Source organism: Oryctolagus cuniculus, chromosome 17 (assembly GCF_051225735.1).
Source record: "Oryctolagus cuniculus isolate XC-2025 breed Fujian yellow rabbit chromosome 17, ASM5122573v1, whole genome shotgun sequence".
Classification (NCBI taxonomy): Eukaryota; Metazoa; Chordata; class Mammalia; order Lagomorpha; family Leporidae; genus Oryctolagus; species Oryctolagus cuniculus.
Window position 1 is genome coordinate 54,412,386 of NC_142883.1, and position 25,713 is coordinate 54,438,098.

At 49.0% G+C, this 25,713-nt stretch overlaps 1 long non-coding RNA gene across 6 annotated transcripts in view; it reads left to right on the forward strand.

Moving 5' to 3' along the window:
* Positions 1–25,713, forward strand: part of LOC127484348 (uncharacterized) — a 62,688-nt gene that overhangs the window by 4,077 nt on the left and 32,898 nt on the right. For 3 of the 6 annotated variants that reach the window (XR_016224290.1, XR_016224294.1, XR_016224292.1), the window contains 2 exons: positions 1,505–1,677; positions 2,010–4,033. The exons of 1 other annotated variant lie outside the window; for it this stretch is intronic. This is a non-coding gene — a long non-coding RNA (uncharacterized LOC127484348). Of the gene's footprint in view, positions 1–173; positions 310–1,504; positions 1,678–2,009; positions 4,034–25,713 lie in introns of those variants that run through there. 2 more of the 6 variants (XR_016224293.1, XR_011383664.2) reach the window with 1 other exon arrangement.

A 25,713-nucleotide genomic window follows, 5' to 3' on the forward strand; every position in this document is an offset into this window, starting at 1 on the left:
TTCCCTCCTAGGGAATCTACCTAAGAGACAAGAAAGCATAGTCAGGGGTCTCTAAAAAGTTCATGGAACATTTGCATAATCTTTTGATTCCATGTCCCATGAACTTTTTGAAGTACATTCAAGTCTACATAAAAACTTGTAGTGAATATTCACAGCCACATTATTCATAATAGCCAAACAGTGAGAACATCTGAAATGCCCGTTGGGTTGCTGAACACACCAACAGGATGTGGTCTGTCCATACAATGGAATATCACTCGGCCATGAAAAGGAAGGACGCACTGACACGTGCTACAGCATGGATGAACCTCAAAGACATTATGTGAGTGAAAGAAGCCAGACTCAGAAGCACACATCCGGGTGTTGTGTGAGTCCATCTATAGCAAATGTCCAGAAAAGGCAGATGCACAGACACAGTGAATGCATTAGAGATTGCCTGGGGCTTGGGCTGGGAGCATCAGGTTTCTTTTGGGGATGATGAAAATGTTCTAAAATTAGACTGTGGTGATGATTGTGCAATTCAGTAAATCACTGAATTGTTCACTTAAAACTCAACTTTTTAGTATGGAAATTACATCTCAGTGAAGCTGTTAACATACAAATATGTAAGCTAGGAGCACAAAGAGAAAAGGAAATGTCACGCAGTACCCCATAAATGTGGATAATTGTCAATAACATATTTTAATTAAAGTAATTATATATACTATATAATGTTGTATATATGTTATTTATATATGTCATATATATATATAAATGAAGACCTACTTACCCAACAAGGGTATTTTTCTCCGCTCATTTGCATTGGTTCAACAACAACCTGAAAAGCTAGCGTGTTTATAGAGAGATAAATATGGCAGCTTATATAAAGAAAATCTATGTTGTAGTTCATGGGCGGGGAGCCTTTTTTCTGCCAAGGGCCATTTGGATATTTATAACATCACTCACAGTCCATACACAATCATCAACTTAAAAATTAGCCTGCTATAGATTTATTGGATTTCAAGTCCTGCCTGCGGTTGCCTTGGCAGGGTCAGACCCAATGATTTCATGGGCCTTGTATGGCCTGTGGGCTGCATGTTCCCCGCCCCTGCTTTAGATCAGTGAGGACAAGGTGGGTTATCTAATAGGGAAAAAAAAAAAAGCACAAAAAATCTTAAATAGACATCTCATAAAAGAAGATCCCAAATGGCCAATAACACATGAAAGGATGCTCAACCTCATTAGTCTTCCAGAGAAGCAAATCAGTATCATAAGAAGGCACCAGTACACACTCACCAGCGAGTGAAGATGAAAACAGAAAAGTCCACAAATTAGTGAGGATGAGTTACACCGGAAGCTCTGGTACTTGGTGGCAAAAGCCCATGATAAGACTGGTGGTTTTTAGCAAGCAGAACACAGCATCCCTACCTGTTCCTCCCCCAGGTATATACACCCACTGAGATCCCTACCTGTTCCTCTCCCAGGTGTATACACCCACTGAGATCCCTACCTGTTCCTCTCCCAGGTATATACACCCACTGAGGTGTGCTCCTAGGTTCACCAAAAGACAACAGTGTTCAGAGCTCCAAACCAGTACAACCCAGTATCCATTGACAGCAGAATGGGGAAGTAGTGACATGGTGATGGAATGAAGAAAGTCAGCTACATTTAGCATCAGGGAACCCTACAGCTGTGATGGTGAGCAAAAGAAGCTGATCGGTAAAGAGTATGGACAGCAGGGGTCCATTTACTTGAAATTCTCAGAAGTCAAGAGAGGTTATTTGGGGGAGGGCTAGTGAGGGTGCATGGGGTACATTGGATGCTACTGACTGCTGCTCTCTCTTGATATACTGCATGTGTATGTAAAATACTATATAATGTACTTCATATACTTTATGGAAAGGCCAGAGGGTCCAGCTAAGTATTCTGAAACTGAAGAATGTGTAAGAATGCCTGGGGAGCATGTTAGAAATGACATCTGGGGGCTAGTGCCAATGCACAGTAGGTTAATCCTCTGCTTGTGGCACCAGCATCCCATATGGACGCTGGTTCGAGTCCTGGCTGCTGCTCTTCCGATCAAGCTCTCTGCTATAGCCTGGGAAAGCAGTAGAAAATGGCCCAAGTCCTTGGGCCCCTACACCCACATGGAAGACCCAGAAGAAGCTCCTGGCTGCTGACTTCAGATCAGCTCAGTTCCAATCATTGCGGCCAACTGGGGAGTGAACCAAAGGAAGGAAGATTCATTCATTCTCTCTCTCTCTCTCTCTCTCTCTCTCTCTCTCTCTCTCTCTCTTCCCCCTCACTGTCTGTAACTCTACCACTCAAATAAAATAAATAAAATCTTTAAAAAAATAAGAAAGAAATGACATCTGCTCCTGGGCCTCGCCCCCAAAGATTGAGACTTAATGAATCTGAGATGTGACCCAGGAATTAAATAATTTTTAAAATCCTACAGGCAGGGCTGGCGCTGTGGCACAGCAAGTTAAAGCCCTGGCCTGAAGCACCAGCATCCCATACGGGTGCCGGTTCTAGACCCGGCTGCTCCTCTTCCGATCCAGCTCTCTGCTATGGCCTGGGAAAGCAGTAGAAGATGGCCCAAGTCCTTGGGCCCCTGCACCCACGTGGGAGATCTGGAAGAAGCTCCTGGCTCCTCGCTTCCAGTCGGCGTAGCTCCAGCCATTGCAGCCATCTGGGGCGTGAACCAACAGATGGAAGACCTACCTCTGTCTCTACCTCTCTCTGTAACTCTGTCTTTCAAATAAGATAAAATAAATCTTTAAAAAAAAAATCCTATAGGCGTTTCTTTTATTTGTAAGGCAGAGACCCACAGAAAGAGACAAAGACAAAAACAGATCACTCATCTGCTGTTTCACTCCCCAGATGCCTGCAAGAGCCAGGACTGGACCAGGTTGAAACCAGGATCCTGAACTCCCACTTGGGTGGCAAGGATCCAACCACTTGAGCCAACATCTGCTGCCTCCCAGGGTCTGCATTAGCAGGAAGCTGGAATCAGGAGCTCAAATCTAGGCACTCCAACAGGGGATGTGGCGTCCCAAGTGGCATTTAACTACTGCACCAAACGCCTCCCTCCCCAAAAGGAATCTGATTTTAACCAGTCCCCCCCCCCCGACCCTTGTATTCTAATGTAGTCCTCAGACTGTACCTGGAAGGTTGTCATATCATCTTGAGGTGTTTGTACCACCAGAAAGCATAAGGTATGCATGTGAGAGAGGTGTAGTTGGTGCGTTATTTGCCAGGCCCACCACCACCGCAAAGCAGGGAAGGGAAGAGGAAGCAAAGCAGAGGCAGAGTGGGAGGTCAGGCAGTATTAGGTCAGTGAAGAAAGAAGGAAGAGCATGGGGAACAGAAGAGAGAGCATACACCGGACACAGGGACAGGGGACGGAAGTGACGAGGGAGACAACGAGAAACCAAACCCAGCTTTGTCCCAGGTCTTTCCAGGACCACCCCTCACAAACTTTGAAGCCCCAGAAGGCTGGGTTCCCAGTGAAAGCTGTCGGGCTCCTTTGCGAAAGAAGAAGGAAGAAGAGCACAAAGAAAGGGGAGAAGACACAGAATGACCGGGGCTAGAGAGTGCTTGCCCGGAGGGTGTGGAGAGAGATCTCCACCTTGCTGGTCCCCACTCTGCCTGGAACCTCAGCCAGGGGGAGTATGCAAATGACATTGCCCTTTGGGAAAAAATAACCAAATCCCCACCGAGACACAGGAAGCCACATAAACAGAGAGCCTCCAGAACCTAACCGCAGCTTGCTGACCGCCATTAACATATCTGAAGTCTGGAAAACTTCACGCACTACCCCCAGGGCTTAGAAGAGTTGTTTCAGAGCACTGAGGCCCCTCCCAGGGCCTCTGCCTCATCCTCAGGGCTCCTTGGCCCAGGACCACCTGCTTACCCTACCTGCACACGCATGTGACACCCTTGCGTGCACACACGCACGCGTCCATGCACATGCACAGAGCCACCCCTGGTTATTGATCCCAATCTGCTTCTCTCTCTCCAACACCAGCCAGATCCGAATTTCTTCCCCCCAGCAGCGCGGCAGAAGCTGGAGTTTTCCTTTGGAGGGATGTCTCTCTGCCAAGGTGACCCAACAGTCCAACAGAGTTCATTAAAAGTAGCTTAGGGGCATGCAAATCCCTGGGGAATGTGGAGCATGGCGGGGAGGGGGGGGGGATGCCCAGGAGCGACTTGACTGCAGGTTCTTGGCATTCTCCTGCGAGAAAGGGCTAGCGACGGATGACTGTCAGAAATAGTCCCTGTCTTTCTGAGAACAAAACTCCACCCCAAGTCTCTATTCTTTTGGAGACTAAAAATAAATTCAGAATTAATCGCAACAACAGAAAAAAAGGAACAGTCTCTTCAATGACTATAATTAGCTCCCCACTTATTAACGACGACTCAGATGATGAGGCTCATCCGAGTCCCAACTTTTTTGCTTACTAATTACACGCCCAGGACAAGTGGCTTCGCCTCTCTAAATCTCGATTTCCTCGTCTACAGAAGTGGAGCAGTGACACCTGTTTCACAAGGCCACGGTCAGGCAGGCAGGGAACATGCTGGATGAGGGGCTGAGCTCCTTTGAATGCCCGAGGCTCCTGTGCACGGAGCTGGGTGCAGTCCAGAAGAAACTTCGCTTGAAGGAGTGAGAAGCCAGAGAATGGTCCGTGGAACCCTCCTGGCCTGGTATCCTAAGAAGGTGGAGGTAATGCCTAGTTACTCTCTGGACTAATTAAAATTCCTCCCAGAGCCCTTGGGCATGACCTTGGTGAGGAAACAGAAAGCAAGTTCACATTCCTCCTGGCTTCCCCAGCAGGCAAAGGAGGAGTTCCCAAGCCTTCCCGTGGCCCCCTGCAGATGGAGCCTTAGGAGCAGGGGCCACCCTGTGTCAGCCTGGAAAGAGGGCAGAAAGCAGCTCCTAGGGGAAGGGTGCTTGGCCTCACAGTGAGGATACCTGGGTCCTGAATCAGAGGCCCTGGGTTTGATGCCCGCTCTGGCTCCTGAATCCAGCTTCCTGTAAATGCAGACCCCGAGGGGGACAATGGTGCTGGCTCAACTAGCTATGTCTGTACCACCCGTGTTAGGTTTGGAATATCTCGGGGTTCTGGTCTTCCGTACCCCCAGAAAGGAGAGATGGGAAAAGGAGACAGAGACGGACTTCAACAGAGGCAGATTGGTTTGTTGAAGCAGAGAGACTGCATGCAGCAGGGTGCATTTGGGACTCAGGTTTTTATCCTGGTTAGGAGGGGGGAATTTGTCGGGAGAGGGGAGGTGTAGACTACAGCTGGTGGAAGAGTAGGTGGGGGGGGGGTGCTCTTTGAAGTCTCAGGGAATTTCCCTCTTATCTGTTTCTTAGCTGCCCTGTGCAGCTTATCTGTTTTGCCATTTGCATTGCAAGGAGTTGAGAAAGGTCTGGTTAGGCACTGAGGATCTCAACAAAAGAGAGCAAGTGGCGGGGAGGGAAAAGGTACAAGTTCTTTAACCCACTTGGGAGACCAGGATGGAGTCCCCAGCTCCTAACTTCAGCTCCAGTCAGGGGTTGTGGGAACTGACCGGCATATGAGATCTCGCTCTCTTTCTGCCTCTCAAATAAGTAAATGCATTTTTTTTTTAATGTAGAAAAGAAGAAGAACCTTGTAGCCCACCTCCCCTCAAAGCTGACCGTGCCTGCAAGCATCCCTAAATGGCCTCGAGGGAACTTAGGGGACTCTCACAGTCAGACTTGAGGACATTGATGACAGGAAAGCCTTGTCTTAGAGGCCCATGTCCAGACACCTCCAGGAATCCAGAATCCTGCAAGACATAATTTTAAACAAGCAAGGCCAGACATGTATGCATTGTGGTTAATTGTTGAAGTGGGTACATAAGGATCAATTATATTAGTATCAATACTTTTTGATAGGTTTGAAAGTTCCCATAATACTAAAAAAAAGTGGAAGTCTATGCACCTGAGCTTTCTCCATACACCTATCCCTTGCAAAAAACTTTGAGAATCTCATTTATAGCCTAGTCACTCACAGTTCACAAACAACTATAATACACTATTTTTCATCTAGTATTAGGGGCGGGTATTTGGCTCAATAGTTAGGACACAGCTTGAGACACATCCCCTGTCTGAGTGGCTGGTTCAAGTTCCAGCTCTGCTTTCAATCTAGCTTCCTGTTGATGCACATCCTAGGAGACAAGAGGTGATGGCTCAGATACCTGGGTCCCTGCAACCCACCTGGGAGATCCAGATGGCGTTCTGGGCTCCTGGCTTCAGCCTGGCTCATTCCCAGCTGTTAACAGGCTTTTGAAGAGTGAATTGACAGATGGAAGATCTCTCTCTCTCTCTCTCTCTCTCTGTCTCTCTCTCTCAAACCTCCCCACTCACTCAAGTGAATGTAAATAGATTCTTAAATTTTTTTTTAATAAAATAAGATCTAGTTTAGTTCCATAGTCTGTGGAACAAGATATTTGGGCAGGAGAAAGAAGCCCCAGCTAAAAGTTTGATAGTGGGTGTGTTCAAGGATCAGAGAAAATCATTTAAAAAGACTCAAGAAAATTGAAAGTATCTTGGCCAGAACTCTGTAGCACACATCAAGAGCCCCTGAGATGCCAGGTAATGAACACTCAGTAATGTACAGAGCAGTAGGGATGGCAGAGGCGGAACTGAGTAAGCAGGTCCTGAACTAAACTCAGAAGGCAGGAGCTGTGAGTGCCAGGCCCTGCACTGTGGTCTCAGGGACAGGAACAAAGCCATTTATTTATTTGCTTAACTTACCCTGCAGGCTGGCAGAACAGCCCAAGGAGGCAACTCATTGAAAGTGCTTAACGATGGCCTGTGCCGCGGCTCAATAGGCTAATCCTCCGCCTGCAGCGCTGGCACCCCGGGTTCTAGTCCCAGTTGGGGTGCCGGATTCTGTCCTGGTAGCTCCTCTTCCAGGCCAGCTGTCTGCTGTGGCCCGGGAGTGCAGTGGAGGATGGCCCAGGTCCTTGGGCCCTGCACCCACATGGAAGACCAGGAGGAAGTACCTGGCTCCTGTCTTTGGATGGGCACAACTCACTGACTGCAACACACCGGCCGTAGCGGCCACTTGGGGGGTGAACCAACGGAAAAAGGAAGACCTTTCTCTCTGTCTCTCTCTCTCACTGTCCACTCTGCCTGTCAAAAAAAAAAAAAAAGTGGTTAATGAACTAGAAAACATTATTCAAATATAAGGTTCTATAAGGATGACAATGACCTTGAATAATTCCATTTTACAAATCAAGGCAAGGCAGGTATTGTGGTACAGTGGATTAAGCCACTGCTTTGGATGCCGACATCCTGTATCAGAGCACTTGAGTTTGAGTCCTACCTCCACTTCCAGTCCAGCTCCCTGCTAATGCACCTGGGAGGCAGAAGATAATGGCCCAAGTGCTTGGGTCCCTGTCATCCATGTAGGAAACCAGGATTGAATTCCTGGTTTCTGGCTTTGGCCTGGTCCAGCCCTGGCTGTTGTGGCCATTTGGGGAGTAAACCAGCAGATGAAAGGTCTCTCTCTCTCTCTCTCTTTCTCTCTCCATCACTCTGCCTTTCAAATAAATAAAAATAAATAAAGAAACTTAAGATATTTTTAAAATAAAAAAAAAATAGAAGTCAAGGCAGTATGTCATACTTTTTCCAAGGATCTTTATCCACAGTGGTGAAATGACATTGAGTTATTGCAAGGGTTTGTCAGTTTCAATTATCGGGCAAATTCATTGATGTAGAAACAGCTCATTTTTTTATTGTTTATTTTATTTGAAAGAGAGAGAGAGAGGGAGAGAAAAAGAGAGAGGTCTTCCCTCCATTGGTTCACTCCTCAATTGGCCGCAACGGCTGGAACTGCACCGATCCAAAGCCAGGAGCCAGGAGCTTCTTCTGGGTCTCCCACGTGGGTGCAGGGGCCCAAGGACTTGGGCCATCTTCTACTGCTTTCCCAGGCCATAGCAGAGAGCTGGATTGTAAGTGGAGCAGCTGGGTCTTGAACCGGTGCCTATATGGGATGACGGCGCTTCAGGCCAGGGCATTAACCCGCTGCACCACAGTGCTGGCCCCAAGGGAACAACTAATTTTTTAACTACACTTAAATGAGGTGGCTGTTAACATTGGTCACCTGGTAGAAGGGAAGGGGGGGGGATGAGAATGAACTTTTCTGTATAAATCTTGGTATTGTTTTATTGCTACAATGAGCTTGTATCCCTTTTGTAATCTAAAGTGGATTAAAAAGAAACTTAGAAGAAAGAAATGAAGGGGCAAGTGGTTGACACCCCTTGGGACGCTCATATCACACATCAGAGTGCCTGGTTCAAGTCTCGGCTCTGCTCTTGATTCTAGCCTTCAGATAATGTGCACCGTGGGAGGCAGCAGGTGATGGCTCAAGTTGGATCCTGCCACTCATTTGGGAGGCCTAGACTGAGTTCCCAGTTCCTTTTTTGGCCTAGTCCAGCCCCAGCTACACAGGCATTTGGGGGAGTAACCAGCAGATGGGAGATCTCTATGTGTTGTCTCTTGTCTGTCTGCCTGTCTCTCTCTCTGCCTTTCAAATAAATAAAATAAATTTTTAAAAATATATGAAGTATTCATAGTAAGTCAGAGAATAATGAACATAAGTTTTGCACCTCTAGCCTTTCCCCAGGTTACCTAGGAGATCAGGGCCCTTTAAAAACCTCTGGTGAGTTCCACCTTCTACCAAAGTTGTCTTTATAGGGGAGCAGACTGCTGGCTTCCAGATTACCAAGGCACTACTTAGGAACTTGGACTCTGGCCCTGAGCTTTGGTAAAAATCTTTAAAAAAAAAAGAAGATTTATTTATTTATTTGAATGGCAGAATTACAGAGAGGAGAGGCAGAGAGAAAGAGAGAGAGAGAGAGAGGTCTTCCATCCGCTGGTTCACTCCCCAAAGGGCTGCAACAGCTGAAGCTGCACCGATCCAAAGCCAGGAGCCAGGAGCTTCTTCCAGATCTCCAATGAAGGCCCAAGCACTTGGGCCATATTCACTGCTTTCCCAGGCCATAGCAGAGAGCTGGATCAGAAGTGGAGCAGGGGCTGGCGCTGTGGCTTAGGGGTAAAGCTGCCACTTGCAGTGCCGGCATCCCATATGGGTGCCAGTTCAAGTCCCAGTTGCTCCCCTTGGTAAAAATCTTTGGAGCTTATCCCTCAGTGAGTTGGTATTGGATTGAACCATACAGAAGTAATGATGTCAGGCCAATTTTGGCCTATACTTGTTAAAATTATATATATAATATATGAAATATTATATATATATAAAGTTTTATTTACATATTTATTTGAAATCAGGGTGACAGAGAAAGAGAGATCTCCCATCCACTGGGTCACTTCCCAAACCTGCAACAGGTGGAACTGGACCAAGTGCCAGGAGCTTCATCTGGATCTTCCACAGGAGTGGCAGGAACCCAAGTGCTTGCTTGGATTACCAGCCCCTGCCTTCCAGGAGCACTAGCAGGAAGCTGGATGGGAAATGGAGGCAGGACTCGATTCTAGGCATTCTATCCAATGTGGGATGCATGCATCCCAAGTGGCAACTTAACCCACTGTGCCCCAAAGTCCACCCCTGTTTTTACAGTTAATACAAAAAAAAAAGTTTATTTTCATTTACTTGAAAGGAGAAAAGAGAGAGAGAGAGATCTTCCATCTGTTAGTTCACTCCCAAATACCCACAATAGCTGGGGTTAGGCCAGGTCTGAAGTAGGGGCCCAGAACCCAATCAGGGTCTCCCATGTAGGTGGCAGGGTCCCAAGGCCTTGTACCATCAACTGCTGGCTGCTAGGGTACATTAACCATGAAGGAAATTGTTTTGGAAGCAGAGGAGCCAGGACTCAAAGTGGGCACTCTGATATGGGTATCTTAACTGCCATCTGCCATGTCAAATGCCCATCACCTCAAATAATTTTTTTAAGGTTTATTTATTTATTTGAAGGTTAGAGCTGCAGAGAGACAGGAAGATAGAGAGCAAGATCTTCCATCTGCTGGTTCATTCCCCAAATGGCACCAACAGCCAGGCTGAAACTAGGAACCAGGAGTTTGATTTGGCAGGGCCCACCCACTGGGACCACCCTCAGCTGCATTCCCAGGCACATTCGCAGGGAGCTGCATCAGAAGTTGAGCAGCCGGGACAGTAACTGACGCCCACATGAGATTCTGGCGTCACAGGCGGCAGTCAAATCATTTTAACTTAATAGTTCAAGCCCCATTCTCCTAACATCAAGGACTAAAAACTGAAGCCCATGGCAGCTTCTGATTTCCCCCGTTCCTCCCACATTCCTTGCTGCCCACACACTCTAGGAAGCCAGATTTACCTGGATGACAGGTTTGCAACCCAAGGGCTCACCAGATTCACTGGAACCCTGTGGGACATGTGGGGACTGGCCCGGGCGAGTCTGAATTTTGGAGATCCGGTGTCTGAATTCCTCTCTTAAGTTCCCCAGGTGCTTCTCACGTGCAGCTCTGCCTGAGAACCTTGGCGTGTCTCGATGCCTCCCACACTCTGCTCTGCATGCTGGGATCGCCTGAGATCCAAGAATGTCTGGGGGCAGAGCCAGGCACCAGGGACTTATTCTGTTCTGGGTATATTTAAAACATGTTTTATTTGAAAGGGAGAGACAGCAATCTTCCATCTGCTAGTTCACTCCCTAAAGGCCCACATCAGCTGCGTTGGGCCAGACTGAAGCCAGGAGCCTGGAACTCAGTCCAGGTCTCTCACATCAGTGGCGGGGACCCAACCACTTGAGCCATCACCTGCTGCCTGCCTCCCCAGGGTACATGTTAGCAGGAAGTGGGACTCAGGAGTGGAGCTGGGATTTGAACCCAGGTACTCCAATATGGGGTGTGGGCATCCCCCAGGTGGCATCAGTCACCATGTCTGCCCTGGGCATCAGCACATGTAAAGACCTTCAAGCAACCTCAGTACACAGTCCTATGTGGGAACCACAGCACAGTGAATGGTACAGTTTCCTGAGCTTCCCTTCTGGAGACAGGCAGTATCACCTGCAGCCCAGAACTGCCTATATCAGCAAGGAGTGAAATAGCTGGGAAGGCAAACATGTGCCCGTGTGAGTGAGTGTGCTTGGGTCCAGAGTCGGGCTTACCCTGCAGGCTCTGACCACCAGGCTCTCTGCCCTGCAGATGGGGTACCTGCTTAGCCTGGCTGCCTCAGCCCTGTCTGTTTCCTGGGTAGCACCGCCTTCCGATGCCCACCCACTGGGGAGTCACTTCCCCTGCCTGGGAGTGCAGCCCAGTGCCCACCAGGGAGCGTGTTGCCATGACAATGGTGGCACACTGCTCCCCAGCCCCTTCCACCACTGCCAAAGCCCTGTAGAGATCAGAATTCACAGGGCTCTTCCAAGTGCTTGGACTCCCCTGCAGAAAGGGGAGGTGGCAGATTTCTCCTCTCTGTGCCTGGGGAAGAGGCACAGACAAAGGAACAACAGGCTCAAAACAAAAGCAGAATTTTCCCAGTTTATTGAGATACATAAAGAAACCGACTTTCTTTTTATAGCTAGGCTTATTGGCTGTCATTGTTGTCATGATGTTCTCTAAAAAGGAAAATGCAAGGCAGGGATTTGGTGCCGTGGTTATGATGTTACTTGGAACGCCTGCGTCCCATATAGGAGTGCCTAGGTTCGAGTCCCGGCTCCACCCCTGATTCCAGCTTCCTACTGATGCACACTCTTGGAGACAGCAGGTGATGGCTCAACTACTTGGGTCTGTGCCAGTGCCATGGAAGACCCAGAAAGAGTTCTTGGATCCTCATTTCAGCCTGGCTCAGCCCTGGCTGTGATGGGCGTTTGGGGAATGAACCAGAAGGTGAAAGATCTCTGTGTGTGTCTATCTGTTTCTCTGTGTGTGTGTGTGTGCATGTGTGTGTGTGTGTGTTTGCCTTTCAAATACAAATTTAAAAAAGCTTTTATTGGAGAGTGTGTAGAGGAGGAAGGAGGAACAGGGAGAAAGGAGAGGAATAGGGTGGGGCGTTTGGCACTGTGGTTAGGTTGTTACATGGGATGCCCTCCTCAAGCCCAGGCTCTTCTTCCTCTTCTTCCAATCCAGCTTCCTGTTAATGCGCATTTTAGGAGGCAGCTGCTCCTCCCTTTCTGACTCACTGCCTTTCAAATACAATTTAAAAAATAAGAAAAGAAAGGAGAGGAAGCGTGGGAGTGACACCCATGGGCAATTGTTAGAACACTGCCATTAAGGAGGACGAGAGCAAGGGCTGCCGGGAGCAGCGGATGGGTAACAGCACCATCAGGAGGAGCCCGGGCAGAGAGTTTGTCCAGGAGCAGGACTGTTGAGGGTTGCGCTGGTTCCCTATTGCTCCTGAGTAGATGATTCCAGAACACAGTGGCTTAAAGCAACAGTCAAAGTTTCTTCTCTTGCACACTCCGTGGGGCAGGTACTAAGGAGCAGCTGAGCTGGCTGCTTCTGGCTGGACTGGGGCTGGAGGACCTGCTTTCAAGATGGGGCATGCACGCACGCACGCCTGGCTGGTGAGCTGGTGGTGGCTGTTGGCAGGAGGCCTGAGTTCCTCAACACCTAGAGTTCTCCATGGGCTGCCTGAGAGTCCTTAGGACAGGGGAGCCAGCTCCCCCCAGCAGGAATGCCGCCAGGGCAGTGAGATGGAGATGCACTGTGACCCAAGCACTGTCTTTCATGTTGATTTCTACAGTGCTCATTGGGTTCACAGGTCAGCTCTGGCCAGGGCTGGACACACAAGGACCTGGACGCCAGCAGGTGAGCGTCACTGGGGGCCTTCTTGGAGACAGGCTACTTCCGGGAGAAAACTGTCTCTCAACCACAGGGCTTCCCAGCTTGCTTATACGGGTTATTCCCTGCACAAGCAAGCCCAGCAGAGCGGCAAGTAGGGAGTGCAATCCACACCCGCAGCCTGAGCGAGTGAATACACTTTTAAAAATCTCTATGAGAAAGATATACACTGTTTCTAAAAAGGCAGCCTTTGTGCCTTCAACCTAATTTATCAGGATGCGCTCAAGTGTAAGTACCAGAAAACCAACTTTAAAAAGGGGAGAAAGAGCAATGTGCTGGTTCATGTTAAGTGGAGGGTGCAAGGGGATGAAGCCTCAGGCATGGCTGCATCTAGGGTCTCCAGCAGTCATGTGACCTCTCTGTCTCTTAACCGCTTTCCTCTGTTTGTTGTAACTTTGTGTCAGCTCTGCTGCCCTGAAGCCCTCTCATCACCACTGCACCCAGCAGGTCCTGTCCTACCGACTCAGACTCAGCCCAGTTCAGATTCTTTCTGGAAGCATGTGGAATAAAATGTCCTGAGCCTGATTCTCTTTGACCCCTCCTTTGAATATTTGCTGTGGCCAAGAGGATGGAAATACACGGACTGTCTTTGTCTGCAATGCTTGGCCACCTTTAGACATCAGTTCTTCTTTTTAATGCATATGTATTTATTATATATCTTCTTTTTCTTGTCTTCTTGGATGGTAGCATATGTTTTCATTATCTTATAATTTATTTCCTTCCCTTTATTCTGAAGATCATATTTTCTCGTTTATTAAAAAATTATTTAGGGGGCCGGCTCCATGGCTCACTTGGTTAATCCTCCACCTGCGGCGCCCAGCATCCCATATGGGTGCTGGGTTCTAGTCCCGGTTGCTCCTCTTCCAGTCCAGCTCTCTGCTGTGGCCCGGGAAGGCAGTGGAGGATGGCCCAAGTGCTTGGGCCCCTGCACCTGCATGGGAGACCAGGAGGAAGCGCCTGGCTCCTGGCTTCGGATTGGCGCAGCACGCCAGCCATAGTGGCCATTTGGGGAGTGAACCAACAGCAGGAAGACCTTTCTCTCTGTCTCTCTCTCTCTCACTGTCTAACTCTGCCTGTCAAATAAAAAATTTTTAAAAATTTATTTGTTTGTTTTGAAAGGCAAAGAGAGATAGACACACACACACACACACACACGCACACACACACGAGGGAGGCAGAGTAGGGAAGAAAGAGAGAGAGATTTTTCTATCTGCTCATTCATGCCTCAAATGTCTGCAACAGTGAGGGCCAGGCAAGGCCAAAGCCAGGAACCTGGAAATCAACCCAAGTCTCCTGTGTGGGAGACAAGGACCCAAGTACTTGAGCCATCTCCTGCTGCCTCCCAGGGTGCATGTTTGCAGGATACTGGGTCCCCACCAGCACAGCTGGGACTCCGAAATGGGATGCAGGTGTCCCAAGCAGCACGTTACCCACCTTGCTGAGTGCCTGCCCCTGCTGATTTCCTGGAGGCCTTACCAGATCTCCAACTGACTCTTCTTCAGCGTTGAAATCCTGGTACCTCCCCCTTGCATATCAATTCCTGCTCTACCTTCCACTCCTCTATCTCAAGGCAGAAAAAGAGAAAAACGTAGGCACCTGCCTTTTTTTTTTCCTAAAGAATTATTTTATTTATTTGTAAGAGTTACAGAGAAAGGCAGAGGCAGAGAGAGAGAGAAAGAGAGAAAGAAAGAGAGAGAGAGAGAGAGAGAGAGAGAGAGAAGCTCGATCTTCCATCTGCTGGTTCATTCTCCAAATGACCACAGTGCCCAGAGCTGGGCTGATCTGAAGCCAGGAGCTGCTTCTTGGTCTCCCACGTGGGTGCAGGGACCCAAGGACTTAGGCAATCTTCTACTGCTTTCCCAGGCCATAGCAGAGAGCTGGATCAGAAGAGGAGCAGCTGGGACTTGAACCAGCACCCATATGTAATGCCGGCACTTGAGGCCAGTGCTTTATCCCACTGTGCCATGGCACTGGCCCCACACCTGCCCTTCTGGTTCAGGCTGCTAAGACAGGTTCCTGTAAGCTAGATTCTGTCACTGCATCCCGCTTTCAAGGCTAATACACTCCACAGCCTCCTCCTTCCCTCCAAGGATGTGTATTTGTATGATAGTAACTACTAGGAATGATTTAAGATTCTGCTAAATTCTGCAGTTTAAAATCTGGCTCTGTGAAAGTTTGCAGCAGTGACTTCTATTTTTAAAGGGGCTGATTCTTCTTTCTTCTGATAATTTCCAAGTGAAATTTGAAATTACCAGAGCAGTGTTGAAAGCCCAGCTGCACCGTGGACTCCTCCAAGCCTCAGAGAGCTGGGTCGGTGTTTCACAACGTGGGGATCACTTTGATGGGGGCGGGGGAGGGTCTGGTGCTTCACTGATTAATTGTAGGGGAAACCAGAATGAGCATTTAAAGTGCTGCTAGGGGTAAGTGTTGGGCAGAGTGGGTGAGTGCTCCTTGGGGTGCCCACTTCCCATATCAGAGGGCCTGGGTTCGAAGTCCAGCCCTGCTCCTCATTCCAGCTTCTTGCCAGTGTGCAACCTGGGAGGCAGCAGGTGATCACTCAAGTAGTTGGGCCCCTGCCACCAACTTGGGGGATTTGCATTGAATTCTGGGCTCCTGGCTTCACCCTGGCCCAGCCCCAGATGTGGGCATTTGGGAAATGAAGCCACCAGATAGAAGTGTCTCTTTGTCTCTCTGCCTTTCAAATACATTTAAAAGTCAAATCAAATAAAAATGAAAAAGGAAATGAAATGATGTTAAATGGAATATTTATTTTGCACGTATCAGAATTATTATTTCAGGGTTGGCATCATGGCGCTGGGAGTTAAGCCATTGCTTGCCACGGCTACAGCTCATGTCAGAGTGCCTGGTTGACTACAGCTCCTGTCAGAGTGCCTGGTTGCGTCCTGGCTGCTGTGCTTCTGATCCAGCTTCCTGCTAGTGTGTCCTGGGAGGCAGTTGGTGATGGCTCAGTGTTTGGGCCCCTGCCACCCACATGGGAGACCCAGATGGGGTTCTGCGCTACTGGCATTAGCCTGGCCCAGCACTGGCTGTTGTGGCCATTTGGGGAGTGAACCAGCAGATGGAAGATCTTCTGTTTCTCCGTCTCTCCCTCTCTCTCTGTCCCTCTGCCTTTCAAGCAGATGAAAATGGATAAATAAGCATGAGAAAAGGAGTATTGAGTGAATGTTATTGCTGGGGCCAAGTGAAAGCAGACAGCTGTGTTAGCTCAGAATCAATTTAAAGAAAAATGTTAGTAAACAAGGATGGCAGAAATCACGAAGGGGGTGTGCTTTGTTTCCTGGGGTGGATGGGGTACACTGCTACAAATGCTGGGGCTGAAAATAACACACGCTTATTCTCTTGTGGCTCTGGAGGCTGGAAATCCAGAGTCCATTTCACTGGGCAGTCAGGTGTCCACAGGTCTGTGCGACCCCCACGTCTCTAGGGGTCCTTGTCTGTTCCAGCACCTCTGGAGACTGCCCGGTTCCTTGGCTTGTGGCCACATCCCCCACTTCCTGCTCCCGGCTCTCACTGCCTCCCGTTCCTCTGTGTGGAGTAAAATTGCACCTCCACCTCCCAAAGGTGGGCCAGGATCATCTCACCCTCTCCAGATCCTTAATCCAATCACACCTTCAAAGTCTTTCTATTTTTTCCCCAAAGGAGGTAACTTACTCAGGACCCAGGGATTCGGACAGCGGGTATGGAAAACACAAAACAGGTGACGATATTGAACATTGTGCAGGATGACAGGGTTGGCCTTGCAGTTAGGATACGCACATCCCATATGGAAGTGCCTGGGTTCAATTCCCAGCTCTGCCTCCTGACTTCAAACTGCCTGTTAATGCAAACTCGGGAGGCAGCAGGGGATGGCTCAGATACTAGGATCCCTGCCACTCACATGGCAGACCTGGATAGATCCAGCTCTCAGCTTTGGCCTGGCTCAGCTCCAACTGTGGACCAGCAGATGGGAGCTGTCTGTCTGTCTCTCTTCCTCTCAAATAAACACATTTAAAAAAAAAATAAGACTTTGTTCTGGCAGACTTTATGTCTCCGTGGGTATCCACTGACTGTTGTAGAAAGGGTTTTGCCCTCTGCATCTGCCCCTGTCTCACTGAGGGCACCTGGAGGAAAGATCAGTACAGAGAGAAGGACTATGGGCCTCATATGGGCCTCAGGCTCCTGTGGTCTCTGGAGAAGAAACTCTTGTGAGGGTGACCCTGAATCACATCCTAGGTTTTTTATATGATTTAATTCACAGGTGCACAAATGGGTGATAGAGACCTGAAAAAATATGAAGTTTAAATTGTCCAGGTTCAAATTAATTTTTTAAAGGTTTATTTATTTATTTGAAAGGTGGAGTAACAGAGAGAGAGAGAGAGAGAAAACCTTCCATCTGCTGTTTCTCCACGGCTAGATCAGGTCAAAGCCAGGAGACTAAAGCTCCATCCGGGTCTCCTACATGAGTGACAGGGGCATTAGTACTTGGGCCATCTTCTACTGCTTCCCAGGAGCATGAGCAGGGAGCTGGATTGGAAGTAGAGCAGCAAGGACTCCAGCTGGCACCCATATGGGATGCCGGCGTTGCAAGTGTTGATTTAACCTGCTGCTCCACCACGCCGGCCCCTTCACCACAACGCTGGCCCCAGCTTTGCTCATTTTCTACAGATCACTCTCTTGGGACCCCACCTCAACTCTGCACTGCATGTATTTCAATTGCTTTTGAAGTGTTCATCACTGCATGTTAATAAACAAAGTAATCACTCTTATTTTCTCTATGGGCTTCGGTTATTAAAGGGTACTGATGTGCATCATGATTTCACAAGGAAACATGAGATCGACAAGTAGGCTAATGTACTTTCCTTATGAAATTAACGGAGACATTTTCCTGTTGCGTAACCAATTAGCGATGGGATTATTGCATTTCAGGGGGAAGGTGCTGTAACACCTTCTCACTCCATCTGATTAGTGCCTTCTCAAAGACTTCTTCTCCCTCTTGGAAGCCTCGATCAACTGCACGCAAGCAGCTCTGCAAGCTGCATGGAAGTGTGTGGACGCAGCCAGTGGGCGGGAGGGCTCCATCACACGTCACCCCCCGCCCATGTCCACCCTCTGCAGTCTGCCCAGGCCTGTTGTCGCTCTGACTCCAGTGGCATCCTGGCCAAGCAGATAAGAGTGGACCAGAGGAGGTAGAAGGCCTAGCAGAGAGGAGGCTTGCGGGTCTGCAGTTCAGCCTGGGGAGCGCCCAGCTCATCCTGGGAGCCGTGGCAGGGGAGCTGCTTCCAAGTGCCCCAAAGATGAGATCTGACGGCTCTCTTTGATGTGCTCTCCTTGGGCCGGGCCTCAGAGGGAGTGACAGGTGCAGGCTGCGATTCTCAGTGAAGGACCCCGTCAGTTCTGTGCCTGGTTCCTGATTCCTACTGAGTCTTTTTTTTTTTCTCTACTATGGCCTGGGAAAGCAGTAGAAGATGGCCCAAGTCCTTTGGACCCTGCACCCATGTGGGAGACCCGGAAGAAGCTCGTGGCTCCTGGCTTTGGATTAGCATAGTTCTGGCCGTTGTGGCCATTTGGGGAGTGAACCAGCGGAAGGAAGACACGTCTCTCTCTCTCTCTCTCTGCCTCTTCTTCTCTCTGTGCAACTCTGACTTTCAAATAAATAAATAAATCTTTTAAAAAATATAAAAGAAGCAATAGAGAAGGATCTCACGTCCCATGAAGTCCTGGATATCTGATCCTGGGCTTGTAGGACTCATGTCTGCATCCAGTCCTGGGCTGAGCCTGGAGGGGAAGGAACGTGGGTCCGGTGTCCAGCAGCCCTGGATTTGAATCAACCCCCACCACGCATTAGCGGTGTGGCCTCAGGAACAGAGATGCCCCCTGCCTCCAGGGGTTGTTGTTAGTTACCAGACAGGAGTATCCTGGGCCCTGACTTAGCCAGTTCAGGCTGATGCAGCAAAATACTGCAAACTGAATGAGTTAAAAGCCACAACAATTTATTTCTCATGATTCTAGAAGCTGGGAAATCCAAGATCAAGGCACCAGCAGATTCAGCGTCCAATGAGGGCTCCTTCCTGGTGGATGGCGCCCTCTGTGCCCCCACACGATGGGATGTACAAGGGGCTCCCTCAGGCCTCTCCTCTGCCCTCGTAATCCCGTTCACGAGGGCAGAGCCTCCTGACCCAATCACCTCTTAACACCAACCCACAGGGGATTAGGGGTCTGCGCATGGATTATCTAGGGACACAGGCACTCAGACCCCAGCTGGAGCTGCCTGGCTTCCCATACCCCTGGCTGCCTTCCTTCTGACTTGGTTCATGAACAAGCTAGTTAATTCCCTCCATGCCTGAATCTTCTGGTGATAATCTCAGATTTTTAAAATTTTAATATTTATTTTATTTACTTGAAAGGCAGAGTTACTGAGAGGAGAGACGAGAGAGAGAGAGAGATCTTCCATCCACTAGTTGACTTCCCAAATGGCTGCAATAGCCAGGCCTGGTCCAGGCCAAACCCAGGAGCCAGGAACTCCACGTGGGTCTCCCACATGAACGGCAGGGTCCCAAGCACTTGGGGCTATCTTCTGCTGCTTTCCCAGGCACAGTAAGCAGGAGCTGGATCGGAAGCGGAGCTGCTAGGACTCAAGCCAGCACTCCTATGGGATGTCGGCATTGCTGGCTGCAATACAGTGAAGGCCCCATAATCCCAGCGTGGGCCTTCCCTCTCCCCTCCTCCCACCACGGCCCTGCCCTGTTCCTGCTTGTCTCTGGCAGGCAGGTGCTGCCCCAGAGCACTGGCCACCAAGAGTTTGAGAGGCAGGAATCCAACCAGAGGAGCCAGCACAACTCCACTAGGGCAGGTCCCAAGAGACGTCTGCACAGATCTTGCCACACAGACCTGAGAGCCCAAGTCATCTTTGCTTGTCACACGTGATGCTCCTCCCGTCGGCACCTGGGAGAGGTACCCAGTTTGTGGCTTAGGCCTCACAGAGGTGGAGGATGAGCAGGTGTGATGGGGCAGGGGGAGGGGGAAGGAAACCTTCAGCGCCCCCTGCTGGTGGTGGCCAAGCATGTAAACCAGGGGCCTCATGGGGCTGTGGCTGCCTCAGGTCCCTCTCCCCATTCCACCAAGGCTCCGAGCCTGCCTTCCACAAACCTGGTCACCACCTCTTCACACAAGGCCAGGGGTCATAAATTAGAGAACTGTGGCCTCAGATTTATTGGACTGGTCCAATTTTAAAAATTATATTACTTGGGGCCAGCGTTGTGGTGCCGCAGGTTAAGTTGCCATATTGGAGCACCAGTTCAACTCCCAGCTGCTCTGCTTCCAATCCAGCTCCCTGCTAATGCTAATACCCAAGGGCTTGGGCCCCTGCACCCATGTAGGAGACCCAGATGGAGTTCCAGGTTCCTGGCTTCAGCTTTGCCCAGTCTTGGCCACTGTGGCCCTTTGGTGAATGAATCAGTGGGTGGAAAATCCATCTCTCTCACTCTCTCTCTCTCTCTGTAAGTGCCAAATTTATATTACTTGCCAATACTTAACTCTCCAATTTGACATAAAAATCTAGATATGTGATTTCTTTTGAAAAAATAAAATCAGAAGCTCTGGCAACATCAAAGCTGGGCTCTTATGTGGCAACGAATGGCCAGAGAAGTTTACAAAATAGTCATAGTTCTTGCCATGGGACAGGTGGGATCTGATGGGAGAAAGAGACAGAGTCAGTTAGGGTGCACTTGGAGGCTGGGGCACGTCAGATCCCACAGGCGAGGTCAGACCATGTAGGCGTCCAAGCCACTACAAGGATGTTGGCTTTTACTCCAAGTTGATGAGAAGCCACTGCAGGTTCTAAGGAGGCTAAGGTCATGGTCTACTTTACTACAGGGCAAGGGCAGAAGTGGGGAGGGATTGTTGGGGGAGCACCGGTGTTCTAATTCAGAGGGTAGATCAGGGTGCCTCAGACCAAGGCAGTGCTGACAGAGGCGGTTAGAAGTGGTTGGTACCATCTTCCCTGTGCCATTCCCCACGGTGTCTGATGGTAGCTATGTGACATAACTGACCCCAGAAGTGATAAGAGATGGCAAAATACCTGTGACTGCTTTCAGCTACTGAATATGGAGGGGGACTCGTTACACAGCAAGATGTTACTAGAATTGCTTTTGAATGCAAAGGACTTAGAATCTATTTGGAAAGGCAAGAAATGGGCCACTTAAACTGAATTTATTAGACAGCCAGCAGTCTCTGGACAAAAGGCCAACCTCTAAGGTCCTATCTATGTAAACGCGATAAGCACAATCACCCATCCATCCCCATCCATCTTCTCTGTCCCACCCATTTCTATCCCTACCCCTGCCTCTGCCTTGGCCCCTGAAATCCTTGATTCCTATCATATGTCTGCAACTCACTGCAGGGCTGACAAGTTAAACTCTCAACCTGATAGAGCTTTAAATTAACGAGCTACCTGGTCTCCCCAGCTGCACGTGGGATATTACTGCAGAATGAAGTCAAGGATGTTTGAACCACAAATCCGTGGTCCTGGCTCCTGGATCTTGGCAACAGTCATCACATAAATTTCCCGATGAGAGACACAGCCTCGTAATTAAGCCAAAGATATCACACGCGCAGGCACATGCAAAGAGGGCAGGGCTGAGGGGAGGGTACTATTCATCAAGACCTCATCATAAATTCAAGTTGAAGGACTGAAAAGAAACAAAATACGGATGCTTCCCAAACCCAGCAGCTGGACCGCTCCCTGAAATCCTGAAATCAATGCAGCTCAACTCAACATCTGGGAGAGAATAAAAACTAATAAAGATTTAAAAAGAACAGACGCTGTGTAATTACCAGCTGAAGAGCAGATCAGGAATATAAATTCTCGGAGAGCTTGAAGACAGAAATAACATTGGCTCGTGGGCCATAGGACTGTGGATTGCACCCAGCCATCGCCACCAATCTCCATCCTTATGACTTATATTTAGTTAGCAAATGCACTTTCTAAGCAGTGAGCATAATTATGTTCAGGTTGACATGACCCGAATGCGGGTTACTGAATTTTTATTTATTGAACATTCGCAGTGGAGTAAAGTGTCCAGAAATGTTGATGCCAAGCAATTAGCACCAAAGAATATTGGAAAGAACATTGTATTTAGCGTCGGGGGCTGCAGGTTCAAGTCCTGTCTCTTCCACGTAGTAGTTACGGAATGTAGAAGTTTAGAAATCTGTACGTGCTGATAGAACCTATCTCACAGAGCTTTTGCAAGGAATTGATTAGGCAACATGTCTTCAAAATGCCAGCCACGTTGCTTTTAGCTTCTTCACCTTTGAAATGCGAACAACACTTGAGCCACAGGGTTTTGTATTGTGTGAGGATTCCTTCGTTCGTTATATTACTTAAGATACTCTTGTTTGTCAATAATAGAAAGTGAGATTTACAGTAGCTTTATTTTTTTAAAGATTTGTTTATTTATTTATTTGAGAGGTAGAGTTATAGATAGTGAGAGGTAGAGACAGAGAGAAAGATCTTCCATCTGCTGATTCACTCCCCAAATGGTCACAACAGCTGGAGCTGCGCCGATCCGAAGCCAGGAGCCAGGAGCTTCCTCTGGGTCTCCCACATGGATGCAGGGGCCCAAGGGCTTGGGCCATCCTCTGCTGCTTTCCCAGGCCATAGCATAGAGCTGGATTGGAAGTGGAGCAGCTGGGACTCGAACCGGCGCCCATATGAGATGCCGGCGTCACAGGCAGAGGATTAACCCACTGCGCCACAGCGCTACTCCTATAGTAGCTTTAAAACAAAAGGTATTGGATTTCTTTAGTTAATGAGAAGGTGGGAGGTAAGTGGTTCCAGGGCAGGATGAATAATCGGTAATATCAACACACTGAATCTAAGCTCTTGCAATCCACCTGGCACTCCCTCCTGGTGGCAAGATGGCTGCTTCAGCTCCAAGTAACACGTCTTCACACCAGAGTTATGGAAGTGCGAAAGGAGAAGAGTTTATTTCACCCAAGTCTCTTGTCAGGAGGAAGCATTTCTCAGACACACTTCCCACAGATCTCCTTCCCAGCTCGTTGGCCGGAACTATGGTCAACACTGTGGCTGTCTTCTACTGGAAAGGAGCCTGGGGCAGCGAATAGCCAGCAGCTCCACAGAGGAGCACGGAGAACTCCCTGGAGCAGCAGGAAGAAGGGAGAGAAGAATGCCTGTGGGGTGGGTGATGCGCTGAGTCTCACTGTGACGTATGTGAGAGTGGCGGGACCATTGGTTGAGCAATTACTATGTGGCAGGCATTGTTTCTGGTCCTTTATAGGCATCAGTTCATTTCATCCTACCAACAATCTGATGAGGAAGTGCTAGCCTACTGTTATCCATGTTTTATAGCCAGGGAAATTGAAGGACAGAAAAGTTATTAAACTTAATAACTAGTGAGTTGGGGCCAAGATCCGGGAATCTGAGTCAGGGCAGGTTGTCTTCAAACTAGGACAAAGGGGATGCTCATATCACCTTTCATTTTGAGTCCCAATGAGTTGGCACTTCTGCCTCTCTCTCTCTCTCTCTCTCTCTCTCTCTCTCTCTCTCTGTGATGCCTGTGTATGTGAAACGTTACTATAAAGCAATGTGATCACTTACCTTGTGCCTCAGTTCACATGTTCAGATTGGTGGCCTCATGATCAGATTCCTGGGGGCTGTGAGGGTACAGAGCTGGTCTCATCAAAGGACCGCTTTGAACCTGTCACTCCCCGTGGCGGGCAGAGAGGGGGGTGGCAGGTTGTCACCACCACTGGGGTTTAACTGTGCCCAGACAGGTCTTGTCAACTGAGTGTGATGGTTACTGGAAGGAAGGGTCCCTACCCTGATGATGGGGGAGAGAAGTTGAGCCTGGCAAGAGACGCTGGCTACAACCACAGAGCTGAGACGTTGCGTGAAACTTGTTGGCTGTTACTGAGCCTTTCCCTAGGGAAGAGAGGAGTCCCTGACTCTGTAAGACCCCAAGGCCAAGGGAGCAAGTCAGTAAGAAGGGGGAGTTCCTCCCAAGCCCATGGGGGACACGGGCAACCCAGGGCAGAGCAGAGCAAACAGACTGTGGGGTGGAGCCTGGAGCTTGGCCGTGACTGTAACAGACCAGACTCTCCTAGAGCCTGGAGAGAAATGGCCCAAGCACACAACCAACTGTGGCCAAGGGCCTTTCTCTAGTCTCCTATTGTATACCAGGCAAAAGCTATGCCCACGACAGACTTACAGACCAGTGGAAAGGAAATTAGAAATCATGCACAGAGCTCCATAAAGGGGCGGGGGGAGTGCCTGGTGACAAGAGCACCCCCAGGCCTCTAGTTGGGTTTGTGAAAAGCCCCAGAAGCTTCTGATTGGCTCATACCTAACCTCTGGTACTAGCTTTTTAATTTAATTGATTTTAAATCCAAGCTCTTTAATTAAAATTTTATTAATAGGTTTATTTATTAATTTGAAGCCAGAGAGAGAAGGAGAGTTGGAGAGAGGGAGAGACAGAGAGAGGAATCTTCCATCTGTTGGTTTACTCCCCAGATGGCTGCAACAAGCAGCATCGGGCCAGGCTGAAGCCAGGAGCCAGGAACTTCACCCAGGTCTCCCATGTGGGTGGCAGGGGCCCAAACACTTAGTCCATCTTGTGCTGCTTTCCCCAGGTCATTAGCAGTGAGCTGGATGGGAAGTGGAGCAGCCAGGACATGAACTGGTGCTTAAATGGGATGCCAGCATCACAGGTGGCAGCTTTAGTGGCTATGCTGTAATGCCCAGCCCTCTTTACATCTTTAAAATCTATTTGAGTGCCGGTGCTATGGCGTAGTGAGTAAAGCTGCAGTGCCAGCATCCCGTATACGTGCCGGTTCAAGTCCTGGCTGCTCCAATTCCGATCCAACTCTCTGCTGCGGTCTGGGAAAGCAGTAAAAGATGGCCCAAGTCCTTGGGTCCCTGCACCTGTGCGGGAGACTTGGAAGAAGCTCCTGGCTCCTGGTTTCGGATCAGCACAGCTCTGGCCATTGCAGCCAATTGGGGAGTGAACCAATAGATGGAAGATCTCTCTCTCTCTCTCTCTCTCTCTCTGTCTCTCCTCTCTCTGTGTAACTCTGACTTTCAAATAAATAAATAAATCTTTTTAAAAAATGTATTTGAAAGGCAGAGATACATGGTTCACAGTTCACTCCCCAAATGCCTATGCCAAATTAAACTTCTTTTTTGTTGTCTTAGGTATTTCACGGTGGTAACAAGAAGCTATACAACAAGTCACAGAGTCAAGCCATCAGTGTTCTAGGTGGGGTAAATGATAATGAACCAGGCAAGCATCTGGGAACCTCCTGTTAAGACTAAGCCCTAGGCCAGGACCAGGAAGGTAGCATGAAATCAAGGGTCCGCAGGAGTCAGAATTCCAAGGAAGGTGTTGGGTCAAGTGAAGTAGGTGTTGGGTGCCTAGGACCCTGGGATCCAGCCCTTGCTCAAACATCCCAAGCAGCACAGACAAGTCAGGGCAGCAGGAAAATCCTACAAGTGGGTCCTGGCTGCCTTAGTCAGGCAGCCTCTTACACATCAGCCCCTTGATGGAAATGGACCTGGATCCTGGACCCTAGACTCACTAGGAGAAGGGAGCAAGGATCCTCTTTAGGAAGCTGTGGTGGTTGAGCCATCTAGAAACAGAGCTCACTCACCAGGCTTTCTAGGCTCATCCATGTAGTAAAATGCATCGGCACCTCATTCTTTCTTTGTTGTGGAATAATATTCAGTTATATATGTCTCAATTTAAGTTTTTTTTTTTTTTTTTTAGTTTGACAGATAGAGTTGGACAGTGGAGAGAGAGACAGAGAGAAAGGTCTTCCTTCCATTGGTTCACCCCCAAATGGCCACCACTGCCAGCACTGCGCCGATCCAAAGCCAGGAGCCAGGTGCTTCCTCCTGGTCTCCCACGCGGGTGCAGGGCCCA